General features: G+C 38.4%; 1 long non-coding RNA gene across 1 annotated transcript; it reads right to left on the bottom strand.

Moving 5' to 3' along the window:
- Positions 1-13,462: 13,462 nt before the first annotated feature.
- On the bottom strand, positions 13,463-15,560 carry LOC145469682 (uncharacterized). The gene is made up of 2 exons (XR_014042356.1): positions 14,807-15,560; positions 13,463-14,522 (listed from the first exon to the last, which is right to left on the bottom strand). It is a non-coding gene; the product is annotated as an uncharacterized LOC145469682 (long non-coding RNA).
- Positions 15,561-16,144: the final 584 nt, after the last annotated feature.

The following is a 16,144-nucleotide window of genomic DNA, read 5'->3' on the forward strand; positions in this document are numbered from 1 at the left end:
AAAAGAAGTTTGGTTCAAGTGCCAAATCATTTATCTTAAGTATTAAGCAGAACCAAAGAACAGGCATTCATTTTACAAAAAGGAGTTTCCAAAACAGCTGTGTATAGTTGTTGTAGAGACCTTCAATGAATGTCCTTCAAACTTAATGGCCTGTTCCCGTCAGTCAGGGGCTTTTAAGAAAAAAGGTTTTCTTTAGATAGCGACTAACATCAATTTAAACCTACCAAAGGAACATAATCTTCTTAGAAAAAGAGTCTCGACCTTGCTGAATAACAAACTCCTCAGACAAAAGACAATCGACCCGCGAAGAAATGATCGACTTACAGTAAATCAGGGATGAAATGATTAGCTTAAGTTATTGGAAGGGGGGGCTACATCCTAAACGGGAACAATATGTTCCATTCACAGATAGGAGCTCGGAACAAAACGGTCCTAAATGACCAATTACGGAACAAACTGTTCCACCAGTCCTGAATTTGTTTCTAATTGACCAATTTGGGAAAAAGATACTCTATTCTCAGGTAAGAACTCGGAGCAAAACGGAAAAAAACCACCAAATATAAAATCAGTGAAAAAACGGGGCAAAGAATGGGAGAAAGAAACGTGAGATATCTCAAAGGCAGCAAAATATACCATGATAAAATTTTGGGATATGTGTAGGACAGAGGGAGGGAAGGAGGAAAGAATAAGGTGAGGAAGAAGAGAGAGAGGGAGAGAAGTGACAGAGAGAAGAAGAGAAGAAAAGAACTCGATCATTTCTCGACTTAACACCATGTAGATCGACTAAGGTAGTTTGTATTTATCGTACGTTCCAACCTCCGGTTGCGACCACCTCTCCTCACCGACCACTTTTCCAAAATACCAATAGTTTTACAGTCAAATCACTATATTTGGAACCTCTTGTAAGCGACCACCTCTTATAAGCGACCGCGACCACTTTTAGAGCTAAAAGTTTGAAATTTTCCTTTGTTTTTGACCTCCCGTAAGCGGCCACTTGACAGACGAATTGAGTGAAAATTGGACAATAAGGTGTTGTAGCATCATCGTATTCCTGGCTAGGACAAGAAACGAAACTTTTTCTATGTGAAGAACCGAATTTTTTTCTCGAAATTGAATGACTTTAACAACAATAAAACATTGCATCGACATTGGCGATGAATAGGTATCAGCTCCGTTTGAAAAGAAAGCAGATATCATTTTTTTTAGGTTGTACCACGTCAATTATAATTAAGAGGAGGTTTTCCAAACATTGTGTTTCAAAATGTCAAGCTTAATTGCTAATGTGTCCATGTGGTATAACTGAATATACCTCCTACAACAAAGGAAAGAGGCTGCAAAGTGATTTCGAATGAAGCTGTTTAAAGAAATATCCTAACCTGAGTGCAACAAACAAACAAAGGTAATCGAATTCTAAAACATACACCAGGCTTTTCCATAATAAAGAGAAGTTTGGCTCAAGTGCCAAATCTTAATTATTAAGCGGAAAAAGAACAGGCATTCATTTTCAAGGAGTTGTCAAAACAGCTGTGTATTGTTGTTGTAGTGACCTTCAATGAATATTTTTTAAACCTACTGGCTTCCGTCACTCAGGGGCTTTTAAGAAAAAATGTTTTCTTTAAACGACCACCAACATCAATTTAAACTTACCAACGGAACGTAAGCTGTCGGGAAGGGGAATACATTTTTGAAAGTATTTTAAATTGCTGACTGTTTGAGCAAATAACGCAGGGTATGGAACAAAAAAAATTGCTAAAAGTGCAATTATGGCTATTAATTGTTTTACCCAACTGCACAGGTGTATATATTTGCAGCATAAACTTCGAGTTCCACCAATTCATTCACTGGCTTGAATGAGATCATCTCCAATTCCACCATGAAAGCAATCTTGCTTCTAAATTTTTGGCTTATCGTAGTGCTTGGAACATCTCCAGAAGGTAAGAAAACATGAAAAACGCATAAACGTTCACATCAAAAGTTCATAACTGCGAAAACAAATTCTTCCCGTGGGGTTATTTTATGTAGAAAAAAATTCTTACTTTGGCTACAAAATGAGCTTATATTGAAAGATTACAATTTAACTCGTCGTTTCATCTATGCATGGGTAACTAATCGTTCTCAGAGGAATGACTAATAAAAAGTGCTCAAGTTAAGGTTACGGTATATTTTCAGAGGTGCTGCCGAATAAATGCTACTGGATTTTAAACTGTATTTCCAATTAAAGACTGTAAAGTTTTTTGGGTGACGGAAGACATATTGTTTGTGGGTAAGAAACGAAACAATACAAGCTAAAGAACCCACCAGGAGTTTTTCAATTTTTGATTCGGGCAAAAAAATAAATGAAGAATTTTTTTTTTATGCTGATTAGCTTTTATCAACTTCTTTTTCAAACTTGACTCGTTTTTCGCAAGTGCAAAAATCCCAAAACAAATTCAAAATTTTCTTGTCCGTTTCGCATTTTAATCAGATTTGAAAACGCCGGGATCTTACAAGCAAATACATGAAATACACAGAGCGCAAATCATGTCATAAATCCAGAAAAGTTTATCCCCTCAAAAAACCTGCCGACAGTGAAAATGGCGTGTCATCATTGTTCTTAAAGACATCGCCTGCTAGTTTGAAAACGTTAAGTAGCGGACAAGAGCCGGTGGGACCTCGAACCAACTATTTTAAGGTTAGTGATATACCGTTTCATCCATAATATCAGAATCAAGACATTCGGAATGCGAGAAATCGCGCCCGCCATATCCACGAAAGTTTGGGAAATTTTAAATTTCCGGACTGATGTACTGTTATCTTATAGGAAATTGGAACAAATTCCTTTTGAGTTGTCCCCTCTTCAGGAAGCCTCTATCGGCGCAAAATACATTTCATGTAAGCGCGAGAAGTCTTGGAAACACACATCTTCTCAGTAATACTATGCTCGATTTTCCAAGAATTTTTCCTTAGCATAAGGCACCTTACAAACATATTTAAGTGGTAACATTATTTTGCGTCAACTTTGGTCTTTGAAAAGCGCTGGTACTATTTCTTGGTAAAACCCACGGCATCCGTTAATTCCGAGAAAGTAGAGGCTAATTAAGGCAAGCTACTATTTTCAGCTCACTTAATATTCTGTTTGCTCCTTTTTTTCCAAAACAATGCTAAAATTATGACTGAGTACCTTCTCTCTTGTTCGAAATTCGTCAACAATACCAAGGTGAAGGTGTTATTGTAAAAATAATAAAATAAAGAATGAGTAAATTGTAATCAGTTTCAGTTTAGCGGTTTTCCAATACACGACGACAGAATTTGACTTTTTCCAATTTGACATCACAGCCTTGTGTATGCGTAACCCATCAAATCCCTAAGACTAGATCAAACTAGACCATTATGTTTACCTTCCTAACAAGAAATACAACTCTTGAAAGTTATTAAGGTTTTGACTGTATGAGGTCATGCTGACGATAGCGTTCCTTTAATTAGCTCTTATTAATCGAGCAGGTGGTCAGTATGGGACAATCTTGACCGAGGTCGTGAGTACAGACTGAACGCAGTGAGGTCTGTATACACGATCGAGTTCAAGATTCTCTCATACAGACCGACTAAGCTCGGTTAATAAGATGTTTATTATATGGCAAACAAGAAAAAATTGATTCGTTTAATGTAAACTGGTTTGCACTAGATGACATTTTGCTTGCGAACGGCGACGAGCTGAACTTAAATCTGGCAAATTTTGCTCGTCCTCTTTACTTTTTTCTTATCAGGCTTTTGCCGCTTCCACTAATATTTTTACAAGAAAATAGTCAATATTTTTTTATTTCAGTTTGCAACTTTTTACCGCAAAATGTAACTGGTCTAGATGCCGCTCTAAATGGGAAAATCTAGACCCCAGTCAATATCGATTTCAGCCAATCAAATTCGTAAATTCGGTAGTTCCCAGTCCTTGTAAGACACGGTCACATAATAAGTGCTCTTATTGCCTTTTTTAATCAGAGAATCTGAACAGTAATGATGCCGAGTTGATTGAAGGTGACATGAAGTTCTGACCTGGTCAAGCAAGAGGCTCAGTTCCAACAAGACTGTGGCCTAACGGGGAGTTTATCTATGACATCGAGTCGTCTTTGAGTAAGTCAAGCTATATCCAAAAAAGTACATTATGAAACACTTCGTGAACCGTGCAACTCATCGACATTGTCCGTGGTGCATCAGAGATAAATAGACTGTGAGTGTAAAACAATAATGTCTGTGTTCGTTGCTACACTATCTTTTTTCCTCATTATCTATCTTTTTTTCTGGCAGGTTCCCAGAGTAGTGCGATGAAAGTAATCAACAGTGCAATGAAAGCCTGGACAATCAAAACCAAAGGCTGCATAAATTCAAACAACGTACTACAGAAAGCGCTTACGTGTCCTTTTTCAGAGGAGGCGGGTATGTCAGTTTCTCCCTCAGCATAAGCAGTCGGAGGAAGGGGTTTTGCTGATGTTCTTCCTGTGCATGATTATTCCGATAAAAGGTTTTTTTTTTCTATTGGAGGACAGACGTACAGATGACGTCATTATTAACAAAGTTTTCTGTTTTTTCTTTTTTTTTTTTATTATATAAAACAGATAAATTCCATCTTGCCCTGCGTCTGTTCAGTAATAGATCACAGAAGACGTCAAAATGTGGCAAGAACATCAGTGACACACTCGGCTATCGTCTCGTGTGCCACTTTTTTGTTCTTACCGCATATTCATTGCTATTATTAGCCTTTGTCTCGCGAGCTTTTATCGTTTTGAATTTCACAAAGTTCGTCATGAAGTTAGCAATGAGATTCTGAATCAAGTTATGTGTTTCGATTGACAACTATGTAACGAATTTCACGACTGCTTCGGAAACCGAATAAAATTTCACCGGATTACAACAAAGACATCTTTCTGACTTCAGCGTTTAACTTTCTCCACGCTTCATGTTACATGATACGTGATAAGAGCTGACCTTTTGTCGAGCATCCCTCTTTTTTAATCAGATTTTTAGATAGCTGAAATGCATTAAGGCCGGGAAACATTCACTGCCTCGCAGTTGTTAGAACATATCGACATGTCAAATCGTTCGCACAAAGTGGAAAAGTGACCTGCAGTTTTTCACAGGATTGCTGGAACAAAGTACGCATGAACAGGGTAATAATTGCGACAAAACCCCTGTCAGACAGTAATGCACATAAGCAGGCCACTATTTCTTTGTACTTATTTTCACATCACGTGGTAGGCTGTCGCCCAATGGAAAGAACCAAATGGGTCATGTAACATCACTCGCAACGTCTTATTCAATGTTATTTACTCCATATCTTATTTTCATAATTATTTCTGTTTTTACGCTAAACAGGTGTTATTCCTATGTGGGAAGAATTGGAAGAAAACAACAACTGTCCCTCGCTGGAGGTTGCTGGAGACATGGGACCGTTGCTCATGAAATCGGTGAGCTTTTTTTCAGTTTCCTGGGGCAACTTTCAAAATTCTTTTACTCAGTCACTCACTATGTACTCAGACATCCTCTTCCCTCCTGTGAGTGGAGTATAAGGCTATACAGCAACAACTTCCATTCATCACGGTCTTTCGCTTCCTGCTTTACCTCATTTCAGCTCGTCCAGTCCAGATCTTTTCGCTCAACCTCGACAGTTCTCCTCCACGTAATCTTCGGTCTGCCGCGCTTTTTCAATCAATACTTTAACGTACTGCAAAGTGATCATGAGTAGAACCGTGATTTAAAACTTCGCCATGAATCTTATAGTTTTTAGACTTACAGTCTTCAAACTTATAGCTTTTCGGACAAAAAATGTTTCGTGAACTAAAGGAGGAATGTCATTATTTAAAGAACATTAAAAGCTAGAAGGAACAAACAGTGACCAATTTGAGAACACTTGAGATAAATTGAAATTTGTTACCATGTAAGTAAAGTGAAGTGTGCGTTGGAGCCTAATGGCCCATCAGTCCGGCGCTTATCTTCGGTTTCCGTAGCATCACTTGACTAAGCATGAGTATTTCTACCTCCCCCCCCCCTAAATATCATAGTTAGTCAATAGTAGGGCTACCACGCAGTACTAAATTCGCCTGTCCCCATTTATACACCTGGGTGGAGAGAGGCACTGTGAAAGTAATGTGTCTCACCCAGAACATGTGTCTCACCCAGGCGTTTCAAAAAAAGCACGCGATGAGAACGCTCGCTTGTTCGATATCTCTGTCGCCTGGAAAAGGAAAGGAAACGTTTGATCCGTTAGCTAGAAAATGCCCGATGGGGACTCCCATATAGAAAGGACGGAGGTGCCCTCGGAAATTTTAAAAAAGAACCCCTAAGAGGTAGCAAGATCCTGTTTTGTGGGCGTGGCTTGAATTTTTCCCTAAGAGGTATTAATTCTTACATAACACATTACCTCCTGTCATATTTTTTCAACTCGATACCCTATAGCTAAATGTACCGCAAAAGCTCCAACTGTGGACCTTTTGAGGATTAACACCTACTGCTAAAAGGTACGACGAGCACCCCCCGTCCTTTTTATATGGGAGTCATCCGGGGCGGGGGGGGGAATGCGCGCGTACGATTGTCATTGACTATTCACTGTAGCATCAAAAAACGCACGAGTGAGCGCAGTGAGCTAGTGAACTTTCTGATAATACGAGTGAGCTTTCTGAAAAAACGGGTAAGCTTTCTGATAAAACAAGTGAGTTTTCTGATAAAAATAAATTTCGGCACAAAGCACTATGGTGTAAATTGTTTATTTCTTAAAAGATACTAAGATTTAGGCATGTTGTGCAAACTTTGACTCTAAACTGTTGTCATTGATACACCGAGACTCAGCCTCCTAAGTAAGTATACGATACGATACGTGATACGATATTTGAATACTTCTTTTCAGGACATGCCCTTGGCTTTCTTCACGAGCAATCACGCCCGGACAGAGACAATTACGTGGAAATCAAGTTTGAAAATATTCAGGCAGGTACGCTCTTTTGTTAAGCTTGTTATTAAAGACTAGATTAGATTAGCAGATTAGCGGCAGAGGGATCAATCGTAAGTAGAATCCGACCTCCTTCCTTTAAGGATGATTTCCAGTCCGTACTGCGCAGTCTCAGCACCCTAATGTTTATAAACATTTTAAGTCTCATTCTATGGAATGCATTTCGATGTTATTCGTTACGAACCACATACCTTATCTTTGAGGCCTTCCAAATTATTATTCCAACAGCTTCATTGATTTTTACACCTGCGAAGTTGTTTCATCAAGTGATATGAGAAAGAACGAAGCCTAATTGTGTCCGGCCACCTTAATATATTAAGAGAAAACATTTATCGTGCACCATTCGAAATTCTTAGCAAGGAAAATTTTTTACTCAAATTTTGCTTCCGAAATGTATAAGATATTATGTTGCTCAGTGTTTCTTTGTATGGGATAAGATATTACTTCATTAAATAATATGCGTAGACTATTTGAAATCAAATTAATTAAATTGAAAGTGAATTTCTGTATTTCACTTATTTCACTATTTCACCACTACTTCAGTAAGTCTTTTAAGAGGATGATTAAAAAAAAGGAATGTAGCCAAGTTAGTTAGCAAATTAGATACATGTAGCACAAGCTGAACCAAAATCATCAGGTTTTTCCTTCAGACGACCCTTATTACAAAAGACCCACATGTATATTACTCTGTTTGGTGTAACGTAAGTTCTTTTCAACGAGAAGCATCCCTTTTTTCTCTCCATATGTGGAAAACAAACGGTTTTCCTGTATTTATTTGTTTAGCCCACATTTAGCACACGCTTGAGTTTGGCAAACACCGCTATTTAACCCCCCGTTCCCCATTGCCCTGAAGGCTGCTAAGTCCGAAAGTAACCAGGGTCAATACTTTTAAAGCATTTGTTATTTGCATGAATGGATGCAAACAGGTTATAAGCACGTCGATTACTCGTAGTTCAAACCTCGATTTTATACCTCCCCCATCATACTTTTAGCGGTGGAGGAAATATAAATTGGGTGGAGGATGTATGAATTTATACATAAGTCCCATTGTGAGATCCTTCACGGCCTACTTCGCTCTTTTCGGGTTTTATCTTTGCCTTTAAACGCTTACACGATGACTTAAACCAAAAAATTGGACATTAAAGCATGAAGACTGTAATACAGTACTAATAGAAACGCGTATGTATTTTTCGAAAGCACAATGCATCGTTTCTTTTTAACTTTCATGTAGCTAAGAACGGTCCAGACCCTGCAAAATCTGAACAGATAATGTAACTACTACTTTTAAGGCATCATTTTGTTCTTTTGCGGCCAAGACTTTGGCTTACCAAATTGCTTCTTCCCAAGCCCTGGGAAGGGTTATTAAAAAGATTTTTACTTTTTCTTTCAATTGCAGTGATTATTACTACTGAATTTCCTGAAGAAATAATTTCAAAGCGATTTAATTAACTAGCTTGTTTAAGATTGAAAACCTTTTATCATGTTTGGTAAGCTAAAGAAATACAATGTCCAGACAAGGGACTGAACTGTCTAATGTGTTCTGTAGTAATTAATGGTATGAATACTTAGGTTAATGATATAGAATATAGAACTAAAAAAGACTAAATTCTTGATGATCGTTAACTTTAGGTATCTACGGCAACCATCACTGACATTGTGAGTAATTAGTAAAACGATATTAACCGTTCTATTCTGATTATATACATTTTTCTTTTTTCTATTATTATTAGGAAACTCGCTAAAAGCTTTTTAAGCCATTTCAAAACTAATTAATTAAATTCCTTTGTGACTATTTCCCGTTGCAATTAGCAACTTTCACTGCATTTGAAAGAAAATCAAAGTTTCTTTGTTTTTCATCATTATATTCTTGCCGGTGGACCACATAGTAGCTAAGTAACCATCATTAAGTACGTCCAATTACCGACCACTTTTAATGAATAAATCGCTTTATTTTTCAAGTAAGGAGCAGTCTGTGTGTTCTCTCCAGAGATTCGACATCGACTTCCAGTTCTTGCTCATTCGTCAACCGAAACGTTGTACGGTTTTCTTAGTTCGACGTTCAAGGACATAGGTGAGAGTCATGTCATTGAGTTTTATTTTAATTGATCAAGATGGAGAGGCTGGTCCTCTTCACTAATATTTTAGTAGTTTTACTTTTTTTGAACCTGGTCCCGATGTTAATCGTAAGGATTTGGGGTGGGCCTTCTCTCCCTACCTCAAAAATGATGAAAGAAAGTTAAAACTTATCAGGCTAAACTTAATACAACTTCAGTTTTAATTGTAAGTGTTGGCTTTAGTTAGAGTAAGTGGAAGTGCAATTTAATTAACTATTTAGCGATTTAATTAACTATCTCTTTTAGAGTTGAAAACTTTTATCATGTTTGATAAGCTTAAGAAATAAAATGTGCTTATAAAGGACTGAACTGTTTAATGTGTCATTAACAGAATAAATACTTTGGTCAATGATATAGAATATAGAACGACAAAAGACTATATTGTTGTTGATCGCAAAGTTAAGGTATATCTATGGGAACCATCGCTAACATTTTGAGTAATTAGTGAAACGATATTAACCTTTCTATTCCCTTTATATACACATTTATTATTATGATTATGATTATGATTATGATTATGATTATGATTATGATTATCATTATGATTATGATTATGATTATTATGATTATTATTACTATTATTATTATTACTCCTTTTGATTAGAAAATGCGCTAAAAGTTTTTTAAGCTATTGCAGAATACGTTAATTAAATTCCTTGGAAACCATTTCCTGTCGCAATTAGCAACTTTCGCTGAATTTGAAAATTGAAGAGCTTCTCAGAATTAAATAATTCATAATTTTGAGATATTTTGCTTTTCGCTACGCCATTTGGCCTGCAATGATATTGACATTGCCCTGTTTAAGTGATTTTGTTCTTAGTAATTTGCCATTCTTTGATTTGATTCTACCATTTGATGTATGTGCAATGATGTATCTATTGCTGATGTAATTCTTATCTTCCTACACTAAATATGCGTTCGGTAGAAAGCATCCAAAAGAGTCCGGATTTCAGCCTCGTACATGGCCCAGTAAAAGCGTTCCGGACATCGATCACATTCGCTCAAGATTTTGACTATTATAAAGAAATAAAAACCAAAGAAATGTGTTTCATGTATTTTATATGTATTTCATCTATTTTTACCTTGTTTTGTGGAGAAATTTTGAAGGTCGCTAAGCTAGATTTTGAGAAAATTGTAATTCTTCTAGAGCCCGGACTAATCTTAAACACTCCTTTTTTTTTTTTTTTTTAGCTAATTGTGATGGTTATAAAGTTAGGCTAGCAGTAAAAAGATAAAAAAAAATAGCTTAGGACATTAAAATTTTACAATATTTAAAAGTTGGGTTGTCGCACTCGCACACTACTGTAGTAAGCTGTGCAAAGCTAAGCTTCGCAGAGTGTTGACTATTCGGTTTCTTTCAGTCAATCCCGCCATCCTAATACGTTAATAGTTTGATTGTCGAATCCCCGACTGGACTGGAACGGTGACAGTCTACTGCGTATTAACGAACTATGGCGCTGCTGACCTTTACACTAAGTATGCGAGAGACCAAAACCGAGACTAAAACTTTTAAGCGAACATTAAGTTTTCATCTTAAAGCTCCTGATATGCCAACTATACTCCAAGTCTACGTCAACTTTACAAACGGTGGCGTAAATGTGAGCTTTAAAGACCTTAAGGTGGCTCAAAACAATTTCCAGCACTTAGATTTTGATGGGTCGTTTCAACCACCCTTTATCACTTGATACTACAATCATGACATCAAAAAACTGCCCAATCATTGGTGAACACGTTGTTATCATCTTCGTGACACAATAGGTTACCATAGCAACAGTATGACCTCCTAAAAACACCCTTAATTACAGCTTTAGGGGCTTATAATTCAAAAAGGGCACAGTGAAATTTTTTTACATTATCAACTTGTGATAAGCATAATAAAACGCAACTTTTTAGCAAAGTTTAAAAAAATTCTGTAGGTAGGGTTCAGAGCCACCTAAAATTTTGGAACATATAAGGTGGCTCTGAACGCTATGTAAAGAATGTCCTTAAACTTTGCCAAAAGTTGCGTCTTATCATGCTTATCAAAAGTTGATAATTTAAAAAAATTGATACCATGATTGTAGCATCAAGTAATGAAGACTGGTTATAACGACCCATCAATATCTAAGTGTTGGAAACTGTTTTGAGCCACCTTAAACGACATTAAATTTATAGAGTAAAGTTGAAGAGCCAACTTTAAAAACATTTAAGCTAACCTTAATTTATATAAAAGAAAAATCAGAGGGTTTTTCACTTACAATAAGTTTTCACAAACAGTAGGTGTTTTGTTGGATTTGACTGAACACATATAAAGCCAAAAGAACTGGGCTAATTTTTAACTAACAAAGTAGATGAAGCAAGTTGAATTATTTCCACTTAACATCACCTCCACCATTTTCGCATCCTCCAGGAGACCATCATGAAGGCAATGTTGCTGCTCCATTTTTTATGGCTTGTTTCAGCACTGGCAGAAGGATCTCCAGACGGTAATAAGCATACAAACTGTTATGTAACTTTTATTTATACTTGTTGAAAGGCCATGTTATATTTTAGTAATGTGCGATCATTTTTCAAGTTTCAAGTAATTCCTTTGAGAGGAACTAGCCAATCAAATCGGTGTGCGTAAGAACCTGTCCATACTATTACTCTATAGCCTTATGCGGAGAAGGATTTGAAGCAATGTTTTTAATGATTTTTACAACGTTAAACAACTTTTAATTAATTTCCGACGGCTATACGTAAATTTAAACGAAAAAACACTTGTTTCAAAAACAAAAGAAACTCACTACCACTAATGGGTAGCCTAATTAACTATACCTGTGCAAAACTGTGCATTCATTAAGGTTCAAATGGCATTGTCAAATGTTGACTTTCATAACAACAACACTCCCACTTTTGACGTTGCTCATTTGACAGTTTTCATTCCTAGTTCGGTGACAAGCTTCTCGAAGCGATGCTTGGGTAAAGGTTTCGTCAGAATATCTGCAATCATCTCATCAGTAGCAACTATTTCAAAACGATCGCTTCGTTCTGCACTCCTTTGCGAAGAAAGTGATAGCGTATATCAATGTGTTTGGTCCTAGCATGACCCACAGGATTCTAAGCCATTGTAATAGCTCCCTGGTTGTCTTCATGGCATGAATTTCGATGGATTCCTCCAGAGGTTTTCCTACATCTGCGAGAACCTTCCAAGCCAGATTTCTTCCTGGGTGGCCGTACTGAGGGCTACGTACTCCGCCTCTGCTGTTGACAAGGCAACGGTAGCCTGTTTCTTGCTCAGTCAGCTCACTGCTCCCCCAGCCAATTAAAAAAAATGTTTCCTGAAGTGGAATGTCGGTCATCCACATCACCCGCCCAATCTGCATCTGAGTAACCAGTCAGGTTTCCATCAGCACACTTCTTTTAACTTAAACCGAGGGACACAGTTCCTTTCAGATATCTGAGAATCCGTTTTGCTGCCGTTAAGTGATTTTGTGTAGGATTTGCACAGAACTTGGACACAACTCCCACTGCTTAGGCGATGTCCGCACGAGTTGCGATTGTAGCATAAAGTAGGTTCCCAACGATGAACTGGCACGAGATCGCATCGACAGGTCCTCTAACACCATCTTCCTTTTGCAGCTTGACCTTCAAATTAGCAGGTGTGGACACCGCTTTTGCTTTTGTTTTCCCAAACTTCTTGAGCATCATTTCGATGTACTGCCCTTGATGAAGGTAGACTTACAACTGATTGTTTTCCTGATCTTCAACGATGCAAACTCCCACATGGTAATGTAGTTCCCCCATATCCTTCACCTTAAACAGCAATTTCCATCCATCTCCGAAATGTTTTTCGTTAGTACCATCAGATCATCAACGTGAACTGCGATGATTGTCAACGTATCTTCCTTTCTGATGATACACAGGGATCTGCCGAGGCTTGAGTAAAATCAATCTTCTCAACACATTACCGAAAAGCTTTATTCCAACATCTGAATGACTGCTTTAATCCATACAGTAACCTCTCTAGCTTGCACATCAGATGTTCTTCGCCGGGTTTCACGTATCCTTCCGGTTGCTGCATGTACCATTAGGAAAAGCTGTTTCAACGTCTATCTGATGAATCAGAAAATTTTTCTAGACTGCGAAAGCTAGCAAAAGACGTATTGAAGAGAAACGAACTACAGGGGAAAAAGTTTCATGACAGTCAATACCACATTTCTGGCCGTAACTCTTGGCCACTAGGCGTACTTTAAAACGTTCCACCGTACCATCCGCACCATGTTCCAGTTTAAACACCCATTTGCATCCTATAGCTTTCCGACCGGGGAGTAATTCAACCAACTTCCACGTCTTGTTTTCAATCAGAGAATTTTACCCTAAATCCGTAGCGACTTTCCACTCTGCAGCATGATCACATGATTCTGCTTGTTGTATGGTTGAGAGTTCATGTATCTCACATAGATGATATATACACAACATGGTGCACGCGGTGGGTTGTGGTGTCTGCGTATTCGTCGTAACCATATTTGACAGGTGCTTTTTGCGTTCTCTCAGATTTTCGGGGTTCTTGCGGCGTGTCTTCTTCTTCCTTCTGTAATTTCTTCATTTCTGCTACTTCTTCATCTTTTGTCGTGGCGACAACATTCTGCTTCACGTCCTCGCCCTTTTGGTCTGGCTCTGTAGTCATGGCTTGCTGATCTGGCCGAAATCTTTCTCATTAAACTCAACATCTCCCCGGATATACAGCTTTCGTTTCGTTCATGTCATAAAAAAGACGATATCTCTTTGATTTCAAGCTGTAGCACTCGAAAAGCATCTTCTTTGGCTTCTTGTCTAGCTTTCGCCGTTCACCGTCTGGCACGTGGGCGTATGCAATACATCCAAACACTCGTAAGTGTTTTACATCTGGTTTCTTCCCACACCACCGTTTGTAAGGAGTTTCATTTTTTTTTAGTGCCGTCGTGGGAAGGCGGTTTCTCACATAAGCAGCTCTGGAGATCGGCTCAAAAGATGTTCGATAATCCTGCATGTGCGATCATCGAGGTTGCTGACTCAACCAAAGTTCGATTCATTCTTTCTGATACACCATTCTGTTGGGGTGCGTGTAGCACTGTCAACTCATGTCTAATTCCTTTCTCGTTCAGATAGTTCTGGAATTCAGTAGACAAATACGCGCCAACAGTGTCTGTTCGCTAAATTCCTATCGCTCTGCCAACATGGTCGGTAGTTGTGACTTCAAATTCTTTAAATTTCACGAGCACTTCTGACTTGTGTTTCATGAAGGAGACAGCGCAGGACCGAGGGTAATCATTATTAAACGTGACGTACTACTTTGCTCCTCCAATCGACTGTGTTTGCATTGGACCGCACACGTCACTATGCACCAACTGTAGTTTCCGAGTCGACCGTATCTCCCACTATGAGAAATGGTTTTCGACACATCTTTCCTGCCAGAAATCCTTCGCAAAACGACGCTTCAGTCATTTTCTCGATGTCAGTCCCTTGCAGGAATTCATTCTGAACACGTTTTTTGAGGCGGGACTCATGCACATCTCCGAGACGTTGAAACCATATGTCGCTACCACGAGATGACGCAACTGAGGCATACCCAGTAGAGACAACTTGACAATTTAGTTGATTGAGTTTATCAGCCAGTGACCCCATTCCACGAAGTTTTCCATTTTAATTCCAGGTATAACAATGATTAGGACCAAATTCGACAACGTTGCCCTTAGCAGCTGCAGCTTGCACAGAAAACAGGTTGCAGGTGAGATTAGGCACGTACAGCACATTATAAAAGACAGCTTTATTGGTCTCAGTTCTTGGAAATAGCATATTCATTTGTACGCATCCAGATCCCAATGCTTTCACAACACGACCGCCTCCTAGTGCAACGTTTTCAGGCTCACCAAATTCCCGGAAACTCATCAAAACGTGCTTTTCTTTCGTCATGTGACTTGATGCACCCCAGTCGATCAGCCATGAATAACATTCTTTATCCGCAAAGTTAACGCTCCCAACAGACGCCATGAACGCTGCATCATAAACAACTTCACCATCCGTGTCGGAATTTCCCTGTCGGCTCCCTTCACCCTCAGCTATCTTTTTCTTTGTGCCATTAACGTTTCCTGTGACAATAACTGAGAATATGACCGACATCACCACATCCAAATCATGTAGGCGGATCGCGTGGCGAATAACTTGGACAATAACGGCGAATATGACCCACATTACCGCATCCAAAACATGATGGCCGATCGCGTAACGTAGTTCTCATAAAAGACATGGATTTCAATTTTTCTTCCGTCCCTGTTTATTAGACATATTATGTTCTGGTAAGGTACGGTCAAGCCTTCAAGAGCACAATTCCCGGTCAGCACCAAGTTTATATTGGACTAAATTAAAAAAGTGGCGTATATGAATGGATTTACCATATGGAATTTGGCAAAAACGTCAGGCCAGTTAACTGGAGATCGATCTGATCCCAACTCGGCAAGCTCGGTGAATTATAGAAATTCAAATATTACAAATACATTGCGTGCAGCCATTGTGAACTTGCCTTTCATTTTTTTGTAAACAAAATCTTGAAATTCAAACATTTCCTCGATGTTGATTCTGGTAAGATCAAAAATGGATTATCTCCTGGAATTGGACTCAATGTTCAATAGCCTCAATACCCTTTCATAATTCATCTACCGAGTTTAGCGGTTTATGATCATAGTCACTTTGATTTTACAGCATTTCATAATCAGCATGTGAAAACGTAATTTTTTAAAAAGTTTAAACAAAAACCATGCTCATGTATCTATACTAAATGCTTAGTATCTGTCTCGTGTGAGTTATATCAGAACGGACGTGCTCGAGTGAACGCCTTCCTCAAAACAACACATTCGATTCCCGTTAGCAAACAGTTTGTTTTTAAGCGATGACCTCAAAGACATCGCTTGATGCAGGCAGCGAAATGTCTTTGGATGGGCTATGTTACGATGTATAACGAACGCTCGATTTATCCTAGTAGAGAACCAAGGAGTACTGGCAACTAAACACACCAAAGTTGGCGTATACTGTAGCTGCTCTGCACCACAATCTGCTGAAG

Source organism: Orbicella franksi, chromosome 2 (genome assembly GCF_964199315.1).
Source record: "Orbicella franksi chromosome 2, jaOrbFran1.1, whole genome shotgun sequence".
Classification (NCBI taxonomy): Eukaryota; Metazoa; Cnidaria; class Anthozoa; order Scleractinia; family Merulinidae; genus Orbicella; species Orbicella franksi.